This window comes from Pleurodeles waltl, chromosome 12 (assembly GCF_031143425.1).
Source record: "Pleurodeles waltl isolate 20211129_DDA chromosome 12, aPleWal1.hap1.20221129, whole genome shotgun sequence".
Taxonomy (NCBI): Eukaryota; Metazoa; Chordata; class Amphibia; order Caudata; family Salamandridae; genus Pleurodeles; species Pleurodeles waltl.
Window position 1 is genome coordinate 113,837,980 of NC_090451.1, and position 11,375 is coordinate 113,849,354.

Sequence of the window (11,375 nt, forward strand, 5' to 3'; positions counted from 1 at the left end):
TTTGTGGCTCCTCTCAGATTCCAGAACTTTCTGCCACAGAAATGTGAGGAACATGTGTTTTTTTAGCCAAATTTTGAGGTTTGCAAAGGATTCTGGGTAACAGAACCTGGTCCGAGCCACACAAGTCACCCCATCTTGGATTCCCCTAGGTCTCTAGTTTTCAGAAATGCACAGGTTTGGTAGGTTTCCCTAGGTGGCGGCTGAGCTACAGGCCAAAATCTACAGGTAGGCACTTTGCAAAAAACACCTCTGTTTTCCTTCACAAATTTGGATGTGTCCACGTTGCGCTTTGGGGCGTTTCCTGTCGCGGGCGGTAGGCCTACCCACACAAGTGAGGTATGATTTTTCTCGGGAGACGTGGGGGAACGCTGGGTGGAAGGAAATTTGTGGCTCCTCTCAGATTCCAGAACTTCCTGCCACAGAAATGTGAGGAACATGTGTTTTTTTAGCCAAATTTTGAGGTTTGCAAAGGATTCTGGGTAACAGAACCTGGTCCGAGCCACACAAGTCACCCCATCTTGGATTCCCCTAGGTCTCTAGTTTTCAGAAATGCACAGGTTTGGTAGGTTTCCCTAGGTGGCGGCTGAGCTACAGGCCAAAATCTACAGGTAGGCACTTTGCAAAAAACACCTCTGTTTTCCTTCACAAATTTGGATGTGTCCACGTTGCGCTTTGGGGCGTTTCCTGTCGCGGGCGCTAGGCCTACCCACACAAGTGAGGTATCATTTTTATCGGGAGACGTGGGGGAACGCTGGGTGGAAGGAAATTTGTGGCTCCTCTCAGATTCCAGAACTTTCTGCCACCGAAATGTGAGGAACATGTGTTTTTTTAGCCACATTTTGAGGTTTGCAAAGGATTCTGGGTAACAGAACCTGGTCCGAGCCACACAAGTCACCCCATCTTGGATTCCCCTAGGTCTCTAGTTTTCAGAAATGCACAGGTTTGGTAGGTTTCCCTAGGTGGCGGCTGAGCTACAGGCCAAAATCTACAGGTAGGCACTTTGGAAAAAACACCTCTGTTTTCCTTCACCAATTTGGCTGTGTCCACGTTGCGCTTTGGGGCATTTCCTGTCACGGGCGCTAGGCCTACCCACACAAGTGAGGTATCATTTTTATCGGGAGAAGTGGGGGAACGCTGGGTAGAAGGAAATTTGTGGCTCCTCTCAGATTCCAGAACTTTCTGCCACAGAAATGTGAGGAACATGTGTTTTTTTAGCCAAATTTTGAGGTTTGCAAAGGATTCTGGGTAACAGAACCTGGTCTGAGCCACACAAGCCACCCCATCTTGGATTCCCCTAGGTCTCTAGTTTTCAGAAATGAACAGGTTTGGTAGGTTTCCCTAGGTGGCGGCTGAGCTACAGGCCAAAATCTACAGGTAGGCACTTTGCAAAAAACACCTCTGTTTTCCTTCACAAATTTGGATGTGTCCACGTTGCGCTTTGGGGCATTTTCTGTCACGGGCGCTAGGCCTACCCACACAAGTGAGGTATCATTTTTATCGGGAGACGTGGGGGAACGCTGGGTGGAAGGAAATTCGTGGCTCCTCTCAGATTCCAGAACTTTCTGCCACAGAAATGTGAGGAACATGTGTTTTTTTAGCCAAATTTTGAGGTTTGCAAAGGATTCTGGGTAACAGAACCTGGTCCGAGCCACACAAGTCACCCCATCTTGGATTCCCCTAGGTCTCTAGTTTTCAGAAATGCACAGGTTTGGTAGGTTTCCCTATGTGGCGGCTGAGCTACAGGCCAAAATCTACAGGTAGGCACTTTGCAAAAAACACCTCTGTTTTCCTTCACCAATTTGGCTGTGTCCACGTTGCGCTTTGGGGCATTTCCTGTCACGGGCGCTAGGCCTACCCACACAAGTGAGGTATCATTTTTATCGGGAGACGTGGGGGAACGCTGGGTGGAAGGAAATTTGTGGCTCCTCTCAGATTCCAGAACTTTCTGCCACAGAAATGTGAGGAACATGTGTTTTTTTAGCCACATTTTGAGGTTTGCAAAGGATTCTGGGTAACAGAACCTGGTCCGAGCCACACAAGTCACCCCATCTTGGATTCCCATAGGTGTCTAGTTTTCAGAAATGCACAGGTTTGGTAGGTTTCCCTAGGTGGCGGCTGAGCTACAGGCCAAAATCTACAGGTAGGCACTTTGGAAAAAACACCTCTGTTTTCCTTCACCAATTTGGCTGTGTCCACGTTGCGCTTTGGGGCATTTCCTGTCACGGGCTCTAGGCCTACCCACACAAGTGAGGTATCATTTTTATCGGGAGACGTGGGGGAACGCTGGGTAGAAGGAAATTTGTGGCTCCTCTCAGATTCCAGAACTTTCTGCCACAGAAATGTGAGGAACATGTGTTTTTTTAGCCAAATTTTGAGGTTTGCAAAGGATTCTGGGTAACAGAACCTGGTCCGAGCCACACAAGTCACCCCATCTTGGATTCCCCTAGGTCTCTAGTTTTCAGAAATGCACAGGTTTGGTAGGTTTCCTTAGGTGGCGGCTGAGCTACAGGCCAAAATCTACAGGTAGGCACTTTGCAAAAAACACCTCTGTTTTCCTTCACAAATTTGGATGTGTCCACGTTGCGCTTTGGGGCGTTTCCTGTCGCGGGCGCTAGGCCTACCCACACAAGTGAGGTATGATTTTTCTCGGGAGACGTGGGGGAACGCTGGGTGGAAGGAAATTTGTGGCTCCTCTCAGATTCCAGAACTTTCTGCCACAGAAATGTGAGGAACATGTGTTTTTTTAGCCAAATTTTGAGGTTTGCAAAGGATTCTGGGTAACAGAACCTGGTCCGAGCCACACAAGTCACCCCATCTTGGATTCCCCTAGGTCTCTAGTTTTCAGAAATGCACAGGTTTGGTAGGTTTCCCTAGGTGGCGGCTGAGCTACAGGCCAAAATCTACAGGTAGGCACTTTGCAAAAAACACCTCTGTTTTCCTTCACAAATTTGGATTTGTCCACGTTGCGCTTTGGGGCGTTTCCTGTCACGGGCGCTAGGCTTACCCACACAAGTGAGGTATCATTTTTATCGGGAGACGTGGGGGAACGCTGGGTGGAAGGAAATTTGTGGCTCCTCTCAGATTCCAGAACTTTCTGCCACCGAAATGTGAGGAACATGTGTTTTTTTAGCCACATTTTGAGGTTTGCAAAGGATTCTGGGTAACAGAACCTGGTCCGAGCCACACAAGTCACCCCATCTTGGATTCCCCTAGGTCTCTAGTTTTCAGAAATGCACAGGTTTGGTAGGTTTCCCTAGGTGGCGGCTGAGCTACAGGCCAAAATCTACAGGTAGGCACTTTGCAAAAAACACCTCTGTTTTCCTTCACCAATTTGGCTGTGTCCACGTTGCGCTTTGGGGCATTTCCTGTCACGGGCGCTAGGCCTACCCACACAAGTGAGGTATCATTTTTATCGGGAGACGTGGGGGAACGCTGGGTGGAAGGAAATTCGTGGCTCCTCTCAGATTCCAGAACTTTCTGCCACAGAAATGTGAGGAACATGTGTTTTTTTAGCCAAATTTTGAGGTTTGCAAAGGATTCTGGGTAACAGAACCTGGTCCGAGCCACACAAGTCACCCCATCTTGGATTCCCCTAGGTCTCTAGTTTTCAGAAATGCACAGGTTTGGTAGGTTTCCCTAGGTGGCGGCTGAGCTACATGCCAAAATCTACAGGTAGGCACTTTGCAAAAAACACCTCTGTTTTCCTTCACAAATTTGGATGTGTCCACGTTGCGCTTTGGGGCGTTTCCTGTCGCGGGCGCTAGGCCTACCCACACAAGTGAGGTATCATTCTTTTCGGGAGACGTGGGGGAACGCTGGGTGGAAGGAAATTTGTGGCTCCTCTCAGATTCCAGAACTTTCTGCCACCGAAATGTGAGGAACATGTGTTTTTTTAGCCACATTTTGAGGTTTGCAAAGGATTCTGGGTAACAGAACCTGGTCCGAGCCACACAAGTCACCCCATCTTGGATTCCCCTAGGTCTCTAGTTTTCAGAAATGCACAGGTTTGGTAGGTTTCCCTAGGTGGCGGCTGAGCTACAGGCCAAAATCTACAGGTAGGCACTTTGCAAAAAACACCTCTGTTTTCCTTCACAAATTTGGATGTGTCCACGTTGCGCTTTGGGGCATTTTCTGTCACGGGCGCTAGGCCTACCCACACAAGTGAGGTATCATTTTTATCGGGAGACTTGGGGGAACGCTGGGTGGAAGGAAATTCGTGGCTCCTCTCAGATTCCAGAACTTTCTGCCACAGAAATGTGAGGAACATGTGTTTTTTTAGCCAAATTTTGAGGTTTGCAAAGGATTCTGGGTTACAGAACCTGGTCCGAGCCATACAAGTCACCCCATCTTGGATTCCCCTAGGTCTCTAGTTTTCAGAAATGCACAGGTTTGGTAGGTTTCCCTAGGTGGCGGCTGAGCTACAGGCCAAAATCTACAGGTAGGCACTTTGCAAAAAACACCTCTGTTTTCCTTCACCAATTTGGCTGTGTCCACGTTGCGCTTTGGGGCATTTCCTGTCACGGGCGCTAGGCCTACCCACACAAGTGAGGTATCATTTTTATTGGGAGACGTGGGGGAACGCTGGGTGGAAGGAAATTTGTGGCTCCTCTCAGATTCCAGAACTTTCTGCCACAGAAATGTGAGGAACATGTGTTTTTTTAGCAAAATTTTGAGGTTTGCAAAGGATTCTGGGTAACATAACCTGGTCCGAGCCACACAAGTCACCCCATCTTGGATTCCCCTAGGTCTCTAGTTTTCAGAAATGCACAGGTTTGGTAGGTTTCCCTATGTGGCGGCTGAGCTACAGGCCAAAATCTACAGGTAGGCACTTTGCAAAAAACACCTCTGTTTTCCTTCACCAATTTGGCTGTGTCCACGTTGCGCTTTGGGGCATTTCCTGTCACGGGCGCTAGGCCTACCCACACAAGTGAGGTATCATTTTTATCGGGAGACGTGGGGGAACGCTGGGTGGAAGGAAATTTGTGGCTCCACTCAGATTCCAGAACTTTCTGCCACAGAAATGTGAGGATCATGTGTTTTTTTAGCCACATTTTGAGGTTTGCAAAGGATTCTGGGTAACAGAACCTGGTCCGAGCCACACAAGTCACCCCATCTTGGATTCCCCTTGGTGTCTAGTTTTCAGAAATGCACAGGTTTGGTAGGTTTCCCTAGGTGGCGGCTGAGCTACAGGCCAAAATCTACAGGTAGGCACTTTGGAAAAAACACCTCTGTTTTCCTTTACCAATTTGGCTGTGTCCACGTTGCGCTTTGGGGCATTTCCTGTCACGGGCGCTAGGCCTACCCACACAAGTGACGTATCATTTTTATCGGGAGACGTGGGGGAACGCTGGGTAGAAGGAAATTTGTGGCTCCTCTCAGATTCCAGAACTTTCTGCCACAGAAATGTGAGGAACATGTGTTTTTTTAGCCAAATTTTGAGGTTTGCAAAGGATTCTGGGTAACAGAACCTGGTCCGAGCCACACAAGCCACCCCATCTTGGATTCCCCTAGGTCTCTAGTTTTCAGAAATGAACAGGTTTGGTAAGTTTCCCTAGGTGGCGGCTGAGCTATAGGCCAAAATCTACAGGTAGGCACTTTGCAAAAAACACCTCTGTTTTCCTTCACAAATTTGGATGTGTCCACGTTGCGCTTTGGGGCATTTTCTGTCACGGGCGCTAGGCCTACCCACACAAGTGAGGTATCATTTTTATCGGGAGACTTGGGGGAACGCTGGGTGGAAGGAAATTCGTGGCTCCTTTCAGATTCCAGAACTTTCTGCCACAGAAATGTGAGGAACATGTGTTTTTTAGCCAAATTTTGAGGTTTGCAAAGGATTCTGGGTAACAGAACCTGGTCCGAGCCATACAAGTCACCCCATCTTGGATTCCCCTAGGTCTCTAGTTTTCAGAAATGCACAGGTTTGGTAGGTTTCCCTAGGTGGCGGCTGAGCTACAGGCCAAAATCTACAGGTAGGCACTTTGCAAAAAACACCTCTGTTTTCCTTAACCAATTTGGCTGTGTCCACGTTGCGCTTTGGGGCATTTCCTGTCACGGGCGCTAGGCCTACCCACACAAGTGAGGTATCATTTTTATTGGGAGACGTGGGGGAACGCTGGGTGGAAGGAAATTTGTGGCTCCTCTCAGATTCCAGAACTTTCTGCCACAGAAATGTGAGGAACATGTGTTTTTTTAGCCAAATTTTGAGGTTTGCAAAGGATTCTGGGTAACAGAACCTGGTCCGAGCCACACAAGTCACCCCATCTTGGATTCCCCTAGGTCTCTAGTTTTCAGAAATGCACAGGTTTGGTAGGTTTCCCTATGTGGCGGCTGAGCTACAGGCCAAAATCTACAGGTAGGCACTTTGCAAAAAACACCTCTGTTTTCCTTCACCAATTTGGCTGTGTCCACGTTGCGCTTTGGGGCATTTCCTGTCACGGGCGCTAGGCCTACCCACACAAGTGAGGTATCATTTTTATCGGGAGACGTGGGGGAACGCTGGGTGGAAGGAAATTTGTGGCTCCTCTCAGATTCCAGAACTTTCTGCCACAGAAATGTGAGGAACATGTGTTTTTTTAGCCACATTTTGAGGTTTGCAAAGGATTCTGGGTAACAGAACCTGGTCCGAGCCACACAAGTCACCCCATCTTGGATTCCCCTAGGTGTCTAGTTTTCAGAAATGCACAGGTTTGGTAGGTTTCCCTAGGTGGCGGCTGAGCTACAGGCCAAAATCTACAGGTAGGCACTTTGGAAAAAACACCTCTGTTTTCCTTCACCAATTTGGCTGTGTCCACGTTGCGCTTTGGGGCATTTCCTGTCACGGGAGCTAGGCCTACCCACACAAGTGAGGTATCATTTTTATCGGGAGACGTGGGGGAACGCTGGGTAGAAGGAAATTTGTGGCTCCTCTCAGATTCCAGAACTTTCTGCCACAGAAATGTGAGGAACATGTGTTTTTTTAGCCAAATTTTGAGGTTGGCAAAGGATTCTGGGTAACAGAACCTGGTCCGAGCCACACAAGCCACCCCATCTTGGATTCCCCTAGGTCTCTAGTTTTCAGAAATGCACAGGTTTGGTAGGTTTCCCTATGTGGCGGCTGAGCTACAGGCCAAAATCTACAGGTAGGCACTTTGCAAAAAACACCTCTGTTTTCCTTCACAAATTTGGATGTGTCCACGTTGCGCTTTGGGGCATTTTCTGTCACGGGCGCTAGGCCTACCCACACAAGTGAGCTATCATTTTTATCGGGAGACTTGGGGGAACGCTGGGTGGAAGGAAATTCGTGGCTCCTCTCAGATTCCAGAACTTTCTGCCACAGAAATGTGAGGAACATGTGTTTTTTTAGCCAAATTTTGAGGTTTGCAAAGGATTCTGGGTAACAGAACCTGGTCTGAGCCACACAAGCCACCCCATCTTGGATTCCCCTAGGTCTCTAGTTTTCAGAAATGAACAGGTTTGGTAGGTTTCCCTAGGTGGCGGCTGAGCTACAGGCCAAAATCTACAGGTAGGCACTTTGCAAAAAACACCTCTGTTTTCCTTCACAAATTTGGATGTGTCCACGTTGCGCTTTGGGGCATTTTCTGTCACGGGCGCTAGGCCTACCCACACAAGTGAGGTATCATTTTTATCGGGAGACTTGGGGGAACGCTGGGTGGAAGGAAATTCGTGGCTCCTCTCAGATTCCAGAACTTTCTGCCACAGAAATGTGAGGAACATGTGTTTTTTTAGCCAAATTTTGAGGTTTGCAAAGGATTCTGGGTAACAGAACCTGGTCCGAGCCACACAAGTCACCCCATCTTGGATTCCCCTAGGTCTCTAGTTTTCAGAAATGCACAGGTTTGGTAGGTTTCCCTATGTGGCGGCTGAGCTACAGGCCAAAATCTACAGGTAGGCACTTTGCAAAAAACACCTCTGTTTTCCTTCACCAATTTGGCTGTGTCCACGTTGCGCTTTGGGGCATTTCCTGTCACGGGCGCTAGGCCTACCCACACAAGTGAGGTATCATTTTTATCGGGAGACGTGGGGGAACGCTGGGTGGAAGGAAATTTGTGGCTCCTCTCAGATTCCAGAACTTTCTGCCACAGAAATGTGAGGAACATGTGTTTTTTTAGCCACATTTTGAGGTTTGCAAAGGATTCTGGGTAACAGAACCTGGTCCGAGCCACACAAGTCACCCCATCTTGGATTCCCATAGGTGTCTAGTTTTCAGAAATGCACAGGTTTGGTAGGTTTCCCTAGGTGGCGGCTGAGCTACAGGCCAAAATCTACAGGTAGGCACTTTGGAAAAAACACCTCTGTTTTCCTTCACCAATTTGGCTGTGTCCACGTTGCGCTTTGGGGCATTTCCTGTCACGGGCTCTAGGCCTACCCACACAAGTGAGGTATCATTTTTATCGGGAGACGTGGGGGAACGCTGGGTAGAAGGAAATTTGTGGCTCCTCTCAGATTCCAGAACTTTCTGCCACAGAAATGTGAGGAACATGTGTTTTTTTAGCCAAATTTTGAGGTTTGCAAAGGATTCTGGGTAACAGAACCTGGTCCGAGCCACACAAGTCACCCCATCTTGGATTCCCCTAGGTCTCTAGTTTTCAGAAATGCACAGGTTTGGTAGGTTTCCTTAGGTGGCGGCTGAGCTACAGGCCAAAATCTACAGGTAGGCACTTTGCAAAAAACACCTCTGTTTTCCTTCACAAATTTGGATGTGTCCACGTTGCGCTTTGGGGCGTTTCCTGTCGCGGGCGCTAGGCCTACCCACACAAGTGAGGTATGATTTTTCTCGGGAGACGTGGGGGAACGCTGGGTGGAAGGAAATTTGTGGCTCCTCTCAGATTCCAGAACTTTCTGCCACAGAAATGTGAGGAACATGTGTTTTTTTAGCCAAATTTTGAGGTTTGCAAAGGATTCTGGGTAACAGAACCTGGTCCGAGCCACACAAGTCACCCCATCTTGGATTCCCCTAGGTCTCTAGTTTTCAGAAATGCACAGGTTTGGTAGGTTTCCCTAGGTGGCGGCTGAGCTACAGGCCAAAATCTACAGGTAGGCACTTTGCAAAAAACACCTCTGTTTTCCTTCACAAATTTGGATTTGTCCACGTTGCGCTTTGGGGCGTTTCCTGTCACGGGCGCTAGGCTTACCCACACAAGTGAGGTATCATTTTTATCGGGAGACGTGGGGGAACGCTGGGTGGAAGGAAATTTGTGGCTCCTCTCAGATTCCAGAACTTTCTGCCACCGAAATGTGAGGAACATGTGTTTTTTTAGCCACATTTTGAGGTTTGCAAAGGATTCTGGGTAACAGAACCTGGTCCGAGCCACACAAGTCACCCCATCTTGGATTCCCCTAGGTCTCTAGTTTTCAGAAATGCACAGGTTTGGTAGGTTTCCCTAGGTGGCGGCTGAGCTACAGGCCAAAATCTACAGGTAGGCACTTTGCAAAAAACACCTCTGTTTTCCTTCACCAATTTGGCTGTGTCCACGTTGCGCTTTGGGGCATTTCCTGTCACGGGCGCTAGGCCTACCCACACAAGTGAGGTATCATTTTTATCGGGAGACGTGGGGGAACGCTGGGTGGAAGGAAATTCGTGGCTCCTCTCAGATTCCAGAACTTTCTGCCACAGAAATGTGAGGAACATGTGTTTTTTTAGCCAAATTTTGAGGTTTGCAAAGGATTCTGGGTAACAGAACCTGGTCCGAGCCACACAAGTCACCCCATCTTGGATTCCCCAAGGTCTCTAGTTTTCAGAAATGCACAGGTTTGGTAGGTTTCCCTAGGTGGCGGCTGAGCTACATGCCAAAATCTACAGGTAGGCACTTTGCAAAAAACACCTCTGTTTTCCTTCACAAATTTGGATGTGTCCACGTTGCGCTTTGGGGCGTTTCCTGTCGCGGGCGCTAGGCCTACCCACACAAGTGAGGTATCATTCTTTTCGGGAGACGTGGGGGAACGCTGGGTGGAAGGAAATTTGTGGCTCCTCTCAGATTCCAGAACTTTCTGCCACCGAAATGTGAGGAACATGTGTTTTTTTAGCCACATTTTGAGGTTTGCAAAGGATTCTGGGTAACAGAACCTGGTCCGAGCCACACAAGTCACCCCATCTTGGATTCCCCTAGGTCTCTAGTTTTCAGAAATGCACAGGTTTGGTAGGTTTCCCTAGGTGGCGGCTGAGCTACAGGCCAAAATCTACAGGTAGGCACTTTGCAAAAAACACCTCTGTTTTCCTTCACAAATTTGGATGTGTCCACGTTGCGCTTTGGGGCATTTTCTGTCACGGGCGCTAGGCCTACCCACACAAGTGAGGTATCATTTTTATCGGGAGACTTGGGGGAACGCTGGGTGGAAGGAAATTCGTGGCTCCTCTCAGATTCCAGAACTTTCTGCCACAGAAATGTGAGGAACATGTGTTTTTTTAGCCAAATTTTGAGGTTTGCAAAGGATTCTGGGTAACAGAACCTGGTCCGAGCCATACAAGTCACCCCATCTTGGATTCCCCTAGGTCTCTAGTTTTCAGAAATGCACAGGTTTGGTAGGTTTCCCTAGGTGGCGGCTGAGCTACAGGCCAAAATCTACAGGTAGGCACTTTGCAAAAAACACCTCTGTTTTCCTTCACCAATTTGGCTGTGTCCACGTTGCGCTTTGGGGCATTTCCTGTCACGGGCGCTAGGCCTACCCACACAAGTGAGGTATCATTTTTATTGGGAGACGTGGGGGAACGCTGGGTGGAAGGAAATTTGTGGCTCCTCTCAGATTCCAGAACTTTCTGCCACAGAAATGTGAGGAACATGTGTTTTTTTAGCAAAATTTTGAGGTTTGCAAAGGATTCTGGGTAACATAACCTGGTCCGAGCCACACAAGTCACCCCATCTTGGATTCCCCTAGGTCTCTAGTTTTCAGAAATGCACAGGTTTGGTAGGTTTCCCTATGTGGCGGCTGAGCTACAGGCCAAAATCTACAGGTAGGCACTTTGCAAAAAACACCTCTGTTTTCCTTCACCAATTTGGCTGTGTCCACGTTGCGCTTTGGGGCATTTCCTGTCACGGGCGCTAGGCCTACCCACACAAGTGAGGTATCATTTTTATCGGGAGACGTGGGGGAACGCTGGGTGGAAGGAAATTTGTGGCTCCACTCAGATTCCAGAACTTTCTGCCACAGAAATGTGAGGATCATGTGTTTTTTTAGCCACATTTTGAGGTTTGCAAAGGATTCTGGGTAACAGAACCTGGTCCGAGCCACACAAGTCACCCCATCTTGGATTCCCCTTGGTGTCTAGTTTTCAGAAATGCACAGGTTTGGTAGGTTTCCCTAGGTGGCGGCTGAGCTACAGGCCAAAATCTACAGGTAGGCACTTTGGAAAAAACACCTCTGTTTTCCTTTACCAATTT